At 41.2% G+C, this 15,031-nt stretch overlaps 1 protein-coding gene across 2 annotated transcripts in view; it reads right to left on the minus strand.

The window, feature by feature from the left end:
• Positions 1 to 15,031, minus strand: part of LOC307191450 (uncharacterized protein) — a 447,023-nt gene that overhangs the window by 301,183 nt on the left and 130,809 nt on the right. For both annotated transcript variants that reach the window (XR_013829784.1, XR_013829785.1), the window contains exon 8: positions 2,556 to 2,680. The gene's annotated coding sequence lies outside the window, so the exon portion shown is untranslated. The remainder of the gene's footprint in view (positions 1 to 2,555; positions 2,681 to 15,031) is intronic.

Raw genomic sequence — 15,031 nt, forward strand, 5'->3', positions numbered from 1 at the left:
AAGGCATTTTAATTTGTAATTAATGACAGCTCGTCAACTCTCAATGCTCTTTCTGAGTGAAGGATGGTATACTTTATGGGCCATATTCAAAAGGCATTAAACCAGAAGTCAGGACACAAGCTGTAAAGGAACCTAAGAAGAGGTATCATGATTAATCATTCAAATAAATACAGTTGGATTAGTAAAAATTAATTAAACTAATAAAAAATATAAACTAGAAAGAGTGGTCTAGATGTCCAAACATGTGTGTTTGACTTGAAAAAATCTGGTAAGTATGCTATACCAAGGTACTTAAAACGGGGGACTAAAATTGTTTAGAACTGGAGCCCAGCTAGAATACTTAAGGGAGGATGTGGGAAAGGGAGAGATTTCATTTCCCAACTGGCATGCCATTTAGCTAGAAGTGGTACTTTGGTTCCATCCCTTGAAGCTTTTAAAAAAAGCTTGGAAACATACACACACACGTGCACATGCACAAACACACACACACACACACACATCAAATAAACATGAAAATTAAAGCTATGTTCCCAGTTGATGATGAATTTAAGTTAAATTAAAAAGGAAGAATTAAAGTACAAGACTAACTGCCTTCAATTAAACATTATACATGGCTCGACAATTAAGATACCATTGATTAACTATAAACTAGAGACCAATAATAGTAACTAATAGTTAGCTGCATGCAGCTTCCATGGTATTACTCCTCAGAATAACTCTGAGGGATGAGAAATTATTATTCACATTTTACAGATGATGAAACCCAGATATTGTGAGGTTACGTAAACCTGTCCGAGGTCACAAAGCTAGGAAGTGATAGCGATTAGAGATTCAAATTCAGGGAGCATGCTTCTACCAGGCTGAAAAGCCCTTACATTCATCAATTCTTTGTGCATGGGTGGGAGAGGAAAGAGGGAAAGTGTCCCATAAGGGGAGATCTGGTCACAGATTGATAATTTGCTTCAGGATTTCAGTCTCTACACATCACCAACCTTAGTGTATTAAACAGCCTAGACAGAGGTTATGGCAATGCAGTTCAGCAAATACATCAGTGCTTTCTTTTGTGTGAACACAGCTACTTTTCTTTTTCAGTGAGATTAAAAAATCAGATCTCTCAATTTCAGCTGATTCTGATAAACTCTTGGAAAGGCAAAAGGGTATCTTCTGGAACATCCCGGAGCAGGGGAAAAAAAAAAAAAGCTGCCAACGTGGCTCCGTGTGGGTATCCGAAGCCCTTGCAGTGTATACACCTTTATCTTCTCCATTGTTGTGTCATTGCTCCTTGACGTACAGCTGTCTATTGGAAAGACATTGTGAAATTCTCTCTTATGAAAGTCAAATGTGTTTGTGGTAAGATAACAGTAATGAAATACAAAGGAAGAGTGACTTTGCTTCTACTTGGGCACTCCTATTGCATTCCACAAAGAATGGTGTCGGAAGGGGAACTTCCAGCATTTTTAGAGTTTCACTATTTAATAACACTTTAATTTTTAATACATTCAAGTTTCTAGTTTTAGTGACATTCACAATGGAATATACAAGCACGCGTGTCTTCTAAATAGCCTTGGCTCTGTAAAAGAATCAGTGGTAAAACTGTTCCTGTAGTTTAGATGTTCTGGCTGGGTTACAAAAGCAGGCAGCTGTGTAACAAGTTAACATTAAATATTAAAGAATAAATGTAGCACTAAAGCATTAAGTTTCATTGTCTCTGGCTACATATAACTCAGTCTTTGGTGAACACAAAGTTAGTATATCAGGGTGGAAAAATTAATGACAGTGAAGTTTTGATTTTGAAATTAAACACAATGCATTTCTAAACATAGAAAGATGCCTGGAATTTTACCTTTAGGATTTTATCTGCAGCTCGGAGCCTATCAAGGCTATTTCCGTGTGCCTTTTTCTCTTTTGTGCCTACGTCACCGATTTAAGCTTTTTATTTATTTAATTTTAAGAAGAAAGAAGATGTTCTGTAGAAAGCATTGTGCCTGCTAACCACAAGTAGGACTAGAAAAGGACTCACGGGGGGGAGGGGCGGTAGGGTCGTTGCAAGCAGGCGGTGTGGCAACATCGGATGATAAGAGGGAAGATTATACAGCACTCTCCTGTAATCTTATTCCACCCAAGAAATTTGGGAGAATGCGAAAAAGCAGCAGCCCAGCATTCTTGAAGGGGCGTGGCTTCCCTCCAGGGGCTGTCCAATCGAATTCCTTCAGAGGGAGATACCCCGAGAAGATTGATGAGGGTTGCTAGGAAACAGGAGCGTCCCCCTCCCGCCTGACCCAGAGATTGTTCTGCACAAGCCCTCTCCAGGGGCTCGCAATGTGCAGCTGAGCAGCGTGTGGGGCAGAGCTGCACATCGGCCTCGCAGGCTCGCTCCCTCTTTCTCCTCCAGCATGCGGTCCTCCGGTTGCTCGGGGACCACAGGAGAGTTCTTCCAGGGCTGACAGTCCAGGTTCCCCCGCAGGCCAAGGGCTCTAGCAGAGCTTCAAAGTTAGAGCCGACGACCTCCCTGCCGCCCCACTCCCCTTCACCCAACCCCTCCGAAATTCACCAACCTTTGCAGGCACTGCCTAAGGCTTTCAAACAGACGTGAAGCCGCCAGCAAAACCGCCCTGGCTTTCTGTATAATAATCTGCTCGTCTAGGTACCCTGGCTCACTGAAGACTCTGCAGATACACCCCTGTTAAGGGAGGGAGGAAGAGGGAAAGGGAGGAAAGGAGAAAGAGAAAATGAGAAGGAGAGAATGCCAGAAGGTCCGTGCCTCTGCCGAGAGTCCCAATTAGATGCGAAGAATTCAGCCCGGCCAAGGTGAAGGAAAGTTGCTTCCAAGCCTGGGAAGTGGGTTTGCCTGTACAGAGGAGAGGCACTCAGCTGGGAACTGCTCCCCTCCCCTCCTCGGAAGACCACTGGGTCCCCCCTTTTCCCAACCTCCTGCCTCTCTTCTCCTCCCACCCTCCCTTTTCCCACTCCCCACTGACTCGGAAGCCTGGATGCTCTACCACCAGGCAGTGGTCCAGCACGCAGCCTGGAGGGGGCGGGGGCAGGGGGCACTGTGACAGGAAGCGGCGCGCACAAGTTGGCCATTTCGGGGGCAAAATAAGTTCTCCCTTGGATTGGGAAAGGACAAAGCCAGCAAGCTACCTCTTTTGTGTCGAATGAGGAGGACCAACCATGAGCCAGAGCCCGGGTGCAGGCTCGGCCGCCGCCGCTGCCACCACGGTCAGCTCCAGTCCCTGCCGGGAGTTGGCGGTTCGAGGTAAGGGGCCCAGAGGAGGACGTGCCCCTCTGGAGGGCGCCCAGTGAGGGCGCGGAGGCTCGGGTGCCGCGTGGCGCAGGCTCAGCCGGGAAAGTTGAGGCAGAGCCCGGACCAGTCCCTACTGTTCTGCCGGGGGTGGGAAGGATGGGGGCCAGAGGCAAGGTGGGTGTGCGTGAGTGAGAGTTTGTGTCTGCGCGCGCTCGTCTATGTCTCCGGGAGGGAGGCAGAGCTCAGGGCACAGATCTGCGGTCAGGGTGCCCAGGGCTGGAGAGGTGGAGGGACTAACTAGCGCTCGCAGACGCCCAGGGAGAGCAGTCTCATGAGCCAACCACCTCCAGCCCTGCCCTGGGCTCAGGATAGGTTTCTAATCCGGGATTCCGTACGCTTTGTGCACTGGAAACCGTGCGACCGACTGGCTGCCACAAGGGCGGTTTCCTTCCTGTGGGTACGAGGTTGCCAGGCGAGGTGGGCAGCGGTCAGTGGGACCTGGTCCTCGCCGCTTCTGGGAGACGCTCTGTTGCCAGAGGCGGCCAGAGGTTTGCTCTCCTGCAAGAAGGTTTGGCAAGGATCCCTAACTCGATGTCCTTTGCTCCTTTTGGCTTGAGCGAAAAAATCGAAAAGCCAGACGGGGAGCCTATCTCTTCATCGATCCTGTTCCAGTTTCTTATCTGACAGTGAGATAACACAGAGAGGGCGGGAGATTCGCGATCCAGAAATAGACTAGGAAATAGATCCAATAAGCTGGTTTCTTAAGGATTTCATTTAGATTTCCTTCTAGTTCCTTCCCTGGATTAGCAAACGTAGATTCCCAAAGGTATAGCACTCTCAGGTAGATATCTTAAGGGGACATGCCCCTGCCTTTTAAGTATTTCAAAGCATTGTGAATTTTAATAACAAACAATAAAACTGTATACTTCTAATGGTCTGTGCTCAAGTGCTCAGCTAATTTACTAATAAAGTTATTTATACTGTTATTTGAATAGTGATATGTTTGACCTACACAGTGAGATAGTTACATATCAGTATAGTCAAAGCTGAGATTAGTGTGAGTTAAGGATCTCAGAAGCACTTCATTACTTTAAGTTTCTTGCCTTAAATTTATCTGTGCTACATGATCTTAGAAGTGTTCATTAGCGCTATGTTGTGTTTCTTTGGAAGAAAAAAAAGCATCGATTTGTAGAGAAATATTATTCATTTTCCTAAATTTAAGTCTGCTTTGGATTATCTGATCACATATTTTAAGGCTGTTACCCGGACTCTAACTGTTCACGTAAATATGTGTAATACAGGCATGACAAAACCATTTAGACTGCCAATACCCTAAACTCAGGTAGATTACACACTTCCTACCGAAGATGTTTAGGATACTTTATTTGTTAATACTTCTATAGTGCTATGCACATTTTCCTCAAAACAGCCCAAAAGAATTTGAATAGATTTTGGAAGTATTATACACCAGACTTTAATAAACTGATCTGTTCCCTTCCATCATGCGAGTGTCTGGTATTTACAAAGATTTCCCACACCTGTAGGTTTTAGCTGTTCATCCTTTCAAGTTCTGATCACCCAGCAGGAGGTACCTGGGTATTTTGAATAGACCCGCCCTAAGGCTGCCTTGATTTCTGTTCAGAGTAACACAGGTGCTCAGGATGCAAACAGGAGAAGTCTTGAAATTTATATTTTCACAAATAAGACAATGAAAATTTCATAGTATCTACATTCATTGGGCTAAAGAGAATGATAAATGGTACAAATAACTTTTAGAATTGATAAGCCCCTCCCCCCCCAAAAAAAACCCTACTCATAAAACCTCTTGTTCTGTGAGCTAGATTCACACCAAGGAAATGTGAAACTCAACTTGCAGAAAAGTATGCCAACACAAGGAATAGATTAAATTTGGAGACAGGGAGAGAGAGTCACCCCTTGATTTAATTGAATGGAATTTGTCAGACTTCAGAAATATCTAATCAATACATTGAGAAAAGGTATGGAAGGCTACCAAAAAAGAAGATATTATAAATAATGAAAATATATCCTATGGTCTTTTTTAAAAGTTGCAGTGTACACATGAAAAGAAACGAGGGTAAGTCAGATGATTTACCCCTACAATTACCAAACATCAAAATGAGCCCACCTCTGATTTTATGTCACTGCAATTAAAATTGGTAAGTTAAACAAATGCAAAGATAGCATAAAATGCAGTGATCTTTATTTTTTATCAGACTTAAATTAATATTTTTATTGAATGAAAGAACTAGGATAATTGGCAAAAGGTCACGTGTCTCACTTCTCTACTTCATGACAGGTGATCAACCAGAACCACACAGAGTGAGGACAGTCTTATTTTGAAAGATTCCCAGCAATCACATTTTTACAACTTCCCTGGGTAACTTTTTCTCTTTCTCCTTTTATGTCAAGCTCTTTTTATCAAATTAAACCATTTTCTCTTTCTTGTCCATTCTAATAGATATCAGTCACAATATGTTACTTGATGTCTTTCTCCAGGGTTGTAGCTACCTCCTGCCAAAATATAGCCCATTATCTTGGGGATGAAATGTTTCATTTTGTTGTCCTGCACTCAACATGGTCCCAAGATACCATTAAACAAAAGAAAATTACTACCTAATCTCCATTGAAAGCCAGCACAGTATGCATTTATGCATGTTTGAATACGGCCCGAGTTCCAGGCTAAGACTTGTTTTCTCCAGGGTTTACTCCCCAAAGAAGTAGTAATGTTTACCCATAGTTGTCTCACTTTGCTATTTTACACTCAGTTTAGTGTGCATTTTTGTCTCTCCAGAGACTCTGCTAAATTCTGCATTACATGAATTTGTTGAAATTGCTCCCAAGAAGTAGCATAAAATTGTAGAAGATTATCCACCAAGACTGTACACATAAAATGAGTACAATCATAGTCGTCATGGAGAAGGTAGAAACTATTAGGTCATCCCCCTCCTTCTTCTTCCAATGTAGGCTTGGTCCCCATAGCACACCGTATTTTGGAGTACTTCAGTGCAGTCTGATTTTAAATGGCTCACGTAATGACTTCTTCTAGCACCCTTGAAAGACTATTTCACAGTCTAATAGTTCTCCCTATCAAAAACTTTGTTGTGATATTCAGCCTAATGTTCCTCTGGTCCCATTTGATCTTGTTACTTATCCCCTATTATAACCCCTCTGGACCAGTCCATTCTCTTGCCTGATTTACAGCCTTCATCCACCCTTTATACAGGACTTGTAAAATACAAAAGCTTTATAGAGTTACAGGAGAGAACCCAAAGGTGACAGTTTTATATCTGGACATCTTTTCTAAATATTTAAGATACATCTTTCAGGTCATTCATATGTATGTGTGTGATTATATATTCCCAATAATTTATTTTAGTAATGTAAGTGTGAGGAAACTTTTCATCTCTGACATTCATGACCTATGTGAATACTGAAATAAGTAACGTTCTATGTGGGTGCACATTTATGAGACATTTTCATTGCAAATGTGATGTCAACAGAACCCTGTCAACGCCCACACTACAAGGGAGTTCTGTGACATGCTGGTCTGATGCTCCACGGAGCCCCAGAAGCTGCTGGCATGTAAATTCCACTATTGAAATGAAAGTGATTTCCATAATTAATAGAATGTGCTAGGAATATAATAGTGTAGGTATTGATAGTTAAATGCATACATTAACATGATAGAGCAATTCTATTAGAATATAGTAGCCCCTTCCTGCTAAAACAATCTGAAAAGCCAGCAGAATTAGGCGTGAATTTATCACTATGCTGTATCATGAAAAGTAAGCTCAAATCATGCATACATCAATATGGAATCTATTTAGATTTATATGGAGGTACCATATGTGAAGGTTACTTTAAAAATAGAAAAGGCTGTAATAACCACAAGAGAGGAACAGGTTTTCACTTTGTTCACTTACAATCTGCTTCCAAGACATCCTTGTGTAGGATTCCTTAAGCGTCTCGAGCAAATATCTTGGTAGACTCACCATCCCACTCAAATGTTTCTTCAAGTCCCAAGCATTGAAAGGCAAGTTCTGCCAGACAGTAGAAGAGTGATAGGAATCAGGGAATCCGCTCCTGGGTTACACTTGGCAAGTCCAGAAAATACAGAATCAAGAGTGAGGTGAATCAGCAGCTAAAAACACAACTTACTGCTGTTCCTTTACCGCTTGGTGATCATTAAGATCGCATGTAGAAACATTTACATGGATTGTTAGGGAAACAAAAAGCAGAAGTGGCATTCCAAAACTGAATATAGCTTTAGAGGGATAAACTTAGACAGCATGGAACAAATAACTTTAAAACCAGTATTCTCTCTTCTGAAGCCCCGAAGTGTTTTTATAGTGCCACTTACCACATAGTGGTGAGTACCCTCAAAATGATTTTCCTTAGAAACAAAGGGGAAATTGATTCTCTCGGAATAGGAAAAGTAGGCCATTAATATACTTGTGACTTCTCCCTGGGACAGAGGCATTCTAAGAAGTATGAGTCTACACAGAATGTATCATGTCTCCACCAAATGAGTAATCTTTTTATTGAGCTGGAAATCGTACACTGAACTTTTAGGAACAGAAGAGAGAAAAAGATCTTGAAAACATTCAAACAGAATCTCTACAAGCATAGACGAAAGCATCATATTTGGAAATAAAATCATATAGAGCGAGGTACCTCCACAGAAAGCTCACGTTTTTATTCCTTATTAGAATTTACTTCACTATCGTTGCCTCTGCACAATATTGCCTTTGCCAACCCGCCACACACACGCGACATTTCAGTAAATTCAGTTGGAAGAATAGAGGTGTGCACCAGACAGAGAGAAAATTTCAAAGCCGTGATACTAGACACATAGTTTGAAAAAAAATTACAACTTGCGTATATGCAGCATGGGAGTAGTATTAAGAGTATAACATTTTGATTAGATTACCCTAAAAAGAGATTAAAGAAAAGGTAGCTAATAGGGAAGCAACCAGTGAGTAAATATTATTAAGCAACTAGTATAAGCAAAACAAGATTCAGGACATACAAATGGGGACACACACACAAAATGTTAAAACACACACAAACTCTCATAAACATGTTGAAGGTATTCCAAAAATCAAACTTGAAACTCTAGAGAAGACGTTACAGGAATTAACAACTGAACAAAAAAGTCTGTTCCTTCATTTAAAAGATGTATTTAGATTTTAAATTCCATATATACATATTCTATCACCCTACAGAGACACTGTGCCACGTGCTGTAAGGTGATGAAACTCTCATAATGTCATAATAATAGATAATTATTGACAAATTGCCATGTTCTGAGACCTCTGCAGAAACATTGCATTATCTGATTTAATACTCACAAAAACCCTATGAGGTAGGTGCTATGATCCCCACTTAATAGAAGAGGAAATGGAGGCCCAGAGATACATTTTCTGCAGCTCGGATAGTTAACAAGGCAAGAACTAGAATTCAAAACTTACTTTCTTATCCCAGGTCCTATTCTGTTTACTACTAAGCTACCTTGCCTCCCAATTTATGTTTTATGCGGGACTTCATTTCATTCACCGAATATTTTCTGAGCTCCAAGTAGAGGGACATACTTTGGTTAAAAAAGAGAGACAGACAGACAGACATGGTGAGAGAAATGGAATCCGGAACAGAATTCAACAGGCTCAGCCTCTCTCCTCCCCCAGAGAGACACAATCTCTTCTGAAGGGTGAAGAAACACAAACAGAAGAAATAAACTAAGAAATTATTTACAGTTAATTAGAACTAAGGGGGAAAAAAATGAGAATCAGAAATATTTCTCTCTTTATGACCTAACTACTTCCCACCAAGAAAATGAGCTGGTAAAAATGTTCTGCAGACTAGTACAAATTTGAAATTTCTTTACCCAGCTGAGATAGTCATTCATCTGTATCTAAGAAACTCTCAGCACTTCACACATTTGGGCGCTTATTCATAATATAGAATTTTCAGCTTGAAAAAGGAAGGGCTCGAGGGTTTCAAATTTTAAACACACTAAGAACAAGAGACGCAAAGCCACCTGCCAGAGATTCCAAAGGCTCAGTCAGTAGTGGGGCCCTGGGAAAACCCACAGACCCCGTGATTCTCTGACCTGGGTGCTTTCCCACAGGCAGAAAACCTGATGTCTTGGTTGCATGAATTTGTATTTCATTTCAGACAACCAAAGAGCTGAAATAGGAGTCTTTACCTGAAAGTCTTTCTCTGATTTGGGATTTGCCCTAGAGTATTTTATGGACATAAATCATAAATGGATATCACAGATCTGTCCCTCCATCTGGTGGAAGCAGTTTCTTTCGATTGTTAATAATACATAGCGCATAGATTATTAGTAATAGTGTGTATTTTGCTTAACAGTTTCCATGCACCATGTGTTGGTGAATATAACATAGCAGAAACTGCTTTCACAAAATATGTCGAAATACATGCCAATTCGGGAGATGCCACTACAAGGTCAGAAATGGAATTTTTATGTCTCAAGGAGGAAAGGAGACCTGGAGAATATAATTAACAGTTTCTATTTTGAAGCATCTTATTTTTCCTAAAAAAGCAAAGACCCTCTACATGCTAATGCATTAATTCCAGTGATTTCTGTCAAGTCCAGACCATACCTCACTTCAGAATAATAAGGAGTCAAGTCGTGGGACTTAGAGCCTAACACATATCCTCCACAGACTTTGCTCAAGGCCTGCCCTTGGGAAAGATGTTTTAAAGAAGTTAAATCCCCAACTCCCTCCAAAAGAATCTCTTCCACTACCTGTCTTGGTTCCTTAAGTTCTCTGAATTTTACCTAAAGTATTTCACCCGAGAAATACAAATGACTATATATTTATAGGTCCATGTAGTTCACCAACCCTCCAGCACACTGGATTTAAAGGTTCTTTTTTTTTTTCAGAAAAGCTAACTTCTTCCAGTTTGGTGTGGAGTGGCAGAAAGAACAATTATAATTTTTACCAATTTTACAAATTTGCCTGAGTAAAGTCCTTCGATGGCTATAATTTCCTGAACAAACATGATGCAGAAATTTGAGAGGAAAACAATCTTTCCTATAGTTATTGAACAAATGACTCCCTGCTAGGAAAGCCACTGAGGTGTTATAGAGTGCTCACCCGACCCACTTTTTTTCCTTCTAAACTTCTAAATGTGTATTTGTTGCTTCGTGGTGTAGGCAGGGAATCTAATGATGATAAGTATGGTCCGCAGAGGGAAAGGGTTGGGATGTATGAACTAGGAGAGAAAGAACCCTGAGAGACCCAGGGCAGTTCCCCTTCGCCCTTCCCTTCCCACCCTCACAGTTGGTGCGCAAACAATTATCCACTACCCTCCCTGTAAATAGTGTTTAGCAAATTATCGCCCAGAAGAGCCTACCTCAGAATCACCTTGAAGTCTACTTAAAATGAAGAATACTGGGACAGATGCATCCCGGACTAATTTCCTTTAGGTTGGGGTTCAGGAACGCATGTATCAAATATGCGCCCAGGTTGCTCTTATGCATACTCAAGTTTGAGAAACCCTACTGTTTCTGTCAGCTCGGGCTGCTATAATATCACATGCTAGACTGGGTGTCTTAAACAATTCTTAAACAATTCTTCACGTGGTGAAGAAAGAGAGCAAGCTCTGGTTTCTCGTCCTCTTCTTACAAAGATACTAATCCCATCATGGGAGCCCGCATGCTCATGACATCACCTAAACCTAATTACCTCCCAAAGGTCCCATCTCCAAATACCATCACGTTGGGGGTAGGGCTTCAACTTATGAATCTGGTGCACGGGAGTGTGGGGAATCACGGTACAAAATTATTCCCCACAGCAAGTCCACTCTAATTAGATTGACCAGTGGCCTCAAATAAATTCTGTGAGCCTGAGAATTAATTAATTAATTAAGTTCAGCTAATAGAGCACAGTCTCCATGACTTGGGTGAATAGATTCATTTTTTGGAAAACTCATACTGTTGTCACTGCAAAGGAATTTTTCTTCTATTACCTAAAGGAAATTCCACTAAGAGAATGCAAACACGTACAATACGTATCTTTTGGATATTCTTATTAGGAAACTTCCTCATTTTTGACCTTTATGCTGTATTTGGTAACGGCAATACTGAGATGTTAGAAAGGGAGGTTACTGGTGTTGGAAGCGGATCATCGAGGAAAACATTATTTCTATTTCTGAGAATAGAAATTCTTCTAGTTTGGTAACTGCACACTTAAAACTCAAATTGTCTTTGGAACTAGATCCTTGTGAGCTAGGGGATGTGGTGAAACGTTGTTTGGTCACAGTCATCCCTTTTGCCCTCCGGATCTGCAGAGCAGTAGTGAATGAAACAAAACAAAACTTCACTTGGCAACTTCTTATACATTCTCCGCTCAGCTTCTACTTCATTCAAGTGACTGGTTGCTTAGCTGAAGCTAGCAAGCCTCACAAATACTGCCAAAGATAGTTCCTAAGCAGCGTTCAGAGCCACATGGGAAAAATGCTGGAGAGTGGAAGGAGGGGCGGGCAGCAGGGGGGAGGGGGACGCTTAGGCGGGACCACCAGCTTTACTTCCTAGGGGGTCTAGGCCAACTTTTTGTTCATTGTTTTTCCACACTTAACAGATTTGCTGAAGAGAAAAGCAATAAAAAATAGACCACACCACCCCCCATTCTCCCAAACATTAAAAAAACATTTGAATTTTTAAAACATACACTGTGGCAGGTACAAAAATGTCCAACTGCTGAAAGCTACACTGTGTCCCTTGCAGAGCCTGGCTCCCTCACCCTCTGTGATGGTTACAGTGTTTATACCTGATAATGGTACTTCCCCGGGACTCTTCCACTGACACAGTAAATCTAGCTAAAGCTAAAAACCCATCACTACCCTACATTTCCAGATTCTAGAAGGGACACCATCATTTTCCCAGAAAGACGGTTCCAAGTCTTGGAATTGCCTATGACGTTTCCATTCTGTCTGGTTCTCTGTTAACTCCACCTTCGTAATTCATCTGTACACTGTGTTCTTTTCTCTCCTACTACTGTCAAAACCTTAACCCAGGTTATCAGCACTTGCCTCTCAAACTTCTCTAACAGGTTATCTCCTCCAATCTCTCCCTCTTCACGTATTATTTACTTATCAGATATTTAATGAGTGCCTATTACGTGTCCACTCTCTATTCTACAGATGTTACAGCAGCGGTAAACAACCCCAAAAAAAAAATTTATGAGGATTTTTGTTTTCATTCAGCTTCCACTAAATAGTGAGAGTCAGGCAATAAAGAAGGGAACTAAGGTGCTACGGAGAAAATATAATGATGTGATGTAAGAAAAGGGGGAAAGTTGGAAAAGGCAACGTTACTACCAGATCTTGATGAATAACTGACTTTGCCATTCCATTCCTTGGTTTAAAAGGCATTAAAGATAAACTCATTACTTAAAAAGGGAGTCAGAGCTTCCTAGCTTGGCCATCAAGATCTTTTACAAGCAAAGATCTTGTCCTAATGTATATTTCCAACCTTCCTTCCTCAAGATGAGCCTCTCCTTTACTCAGATTTTACTCGGATTTCTCCCACAAAAGAGAACTTTGAGTATCTTTGTAAGTCAGAACTTCATTTAGAATGCACTTTCTTCTTCCTTTCTACAAACCGAAACTCTAAGGCCAATTAAAAATCTCACCTCATCTAAGTTCATACTAATGATGTTTTCATGTGTCTTACCAACGCAATTTTTTTCCAAAATATTCATGTGATACTCATCAGCTGGGGGCTTGAATCATGAAATCCTGTTCTGTCCTGAGTCATAGGTAGATAGAACAGCAATTTGGAGAATAAAATCAGAAGGCAAATTAATTTTGTTTCACATTGCACCTTTTAAATGCATTCAGTAAACTACATTACACGCTGATGTAATAGAACAAGAAACCTTAATTGCAAAGGAGTCTCCATTTGCAAACTTAGTATGCCTGAACGAATATAATAAATAAAAATTTGAACTTTAGAGTTGGATCTCCTCTTTGTCCCCAGAAGGAGCCTATTTCGGGTCAGAAGTTCAGAAAGAAAGCACCAATGCTCCTAAGGTTCTCTTCCACCCTTTCTTGTCCCTCTTACCAACTCAAGTTCTGACTCTTCCAAAGATGGAGGGGGAAGGGTGGCCATAGGCAGGAGACATGGGAAATAAGTTCTTATCTAACAAGCTCCACAATCTCTGGGTGCCCAGATTTTTAAGGCTTACTCTCTCTTTCATTGTGTGTGTGTGTGTGTGTGTGTGTGTGTGTGTGTGTGTGTGTGTGTGTGTGTGTGTGTGTGTGTGTGTGTGTGTGGTGAGACTTTTTTCCCTTCACTGGGTATCTTCCATGCTGAAATATTAACATTAATTTCTCCCCTTCATATCTCACACTTTAAAAATAAGAATTACTGTTAAAATATTAATTTTAATCCATAAATTATACCATTTTCCTAAAGGCACTTTGCATCCCAAACAAAATAATGCCATATAAAAATTTTAAATTTTGGCAAGAAAAGTGACATCAATTGAATTAAATACATCCTTACTGAATGTCCACTGTTTTCAAGGCACTGGGCAAGGTATTGAGGAGGAAGATACAGAGGAGAAAAAGTTACCGTGTCTTCCTAAGAATGTATAATCTTATAAAAGAGATGAGCTATGCATATATTTAACTAAAGTAACAGGAAAATTCAGGAGCTCACCCGTGAAACCCTTGAGTGAGTAACAATACTTGTGGTTGGCATAACTATGGAAAGTACCATGTGAAAAATTTGCTTCTGTCCTGGACCTTGAAAAATGGTTAAGATTTCAGAAAATGGAGACAGCCACTGTAGACCTATGCAAGGGTAGAGAGATGGGGAAGGGGGAGCTCTTGGGGGAGCAGTGTGTGACCTGACTGAGTTGACGAGTAGGGTGCATGCAGGCCAGGGGAAGGTAAAGCTCCGAGAGCATATGGAACAATGGCTAACATTTCTCCTGTAGGCCAAGGAAAGCCTCTGAAAGCATTTGAGCAGGGGAATCAAAGCACAATGTGAAGATAAATATGAGAAAATAAAGGTTTGGGAGTCAGGGAGATGAGTTGGGTCATTATGGCAACAGTTCAGGTAATGATGGCCTAAACTAGGGCAGCGGCAACAGGAATAGAAAACACAGAATGAATCTGACACAAAGATAAATAGTGCCTCGTAGGTAAGAATTACCTGTTGGGTGAAAAAGTCCAGCCAAAACAATTATGCTCATCGTCTTTCTCCTTCTACAATAGAAAGGGGGTCATGCGATATCAAAGCCCTGGTTTAATAAAGGGAAAGGGGGGGAGGGTTAAAAGGCTATTTTTCAGGAACTTGGCTGGAAAAAAATGTAATATTCAAAGTACTGACGATTTAAAAACAAGACTTAGAAATGAAATCAGTATCTTCTACACGGTTATGATTTGATAGCATTTATCCACAGACAGCACGTTAAGCCACCACAGTCTCTCACCAGCCTCCTGGACTTTTGTCTTCCCCTTCTAAATCCATCCACCAGGCTAGAGCTGGAAATATCTTAATACAAATCTGAGCATGTTTCCCTCTGCTTAAAACTCTCCAAAAATTTTCCATTGCCCTCAGGCTAATCAAAACATGCTTTACCTGGCCCACTAGGATCTGCATACGGCTCCAGCTTTCTGTCCCCTGCCTTTCAACTCACTCTTCTGTCCATCAAACTGAATGGCTTCAATGCCTTGCCCTCTCTCTCCTCAGGCCTTCCCATAGCTGGGCAACTTCCCAGAGCCTGG

Source organism: Stenella coeruleoalba (assembly GCF_951394435.1).
Source record: "Stenella coeruleoalba genome assembly, chromosome: 9".
Taxonomy (NCBI): Eukaryota; Metazoa; Chordata; class Mammalia; order Artiodactyla; family Delphinidae; genus Stenella; species Stenella coeruleoalba.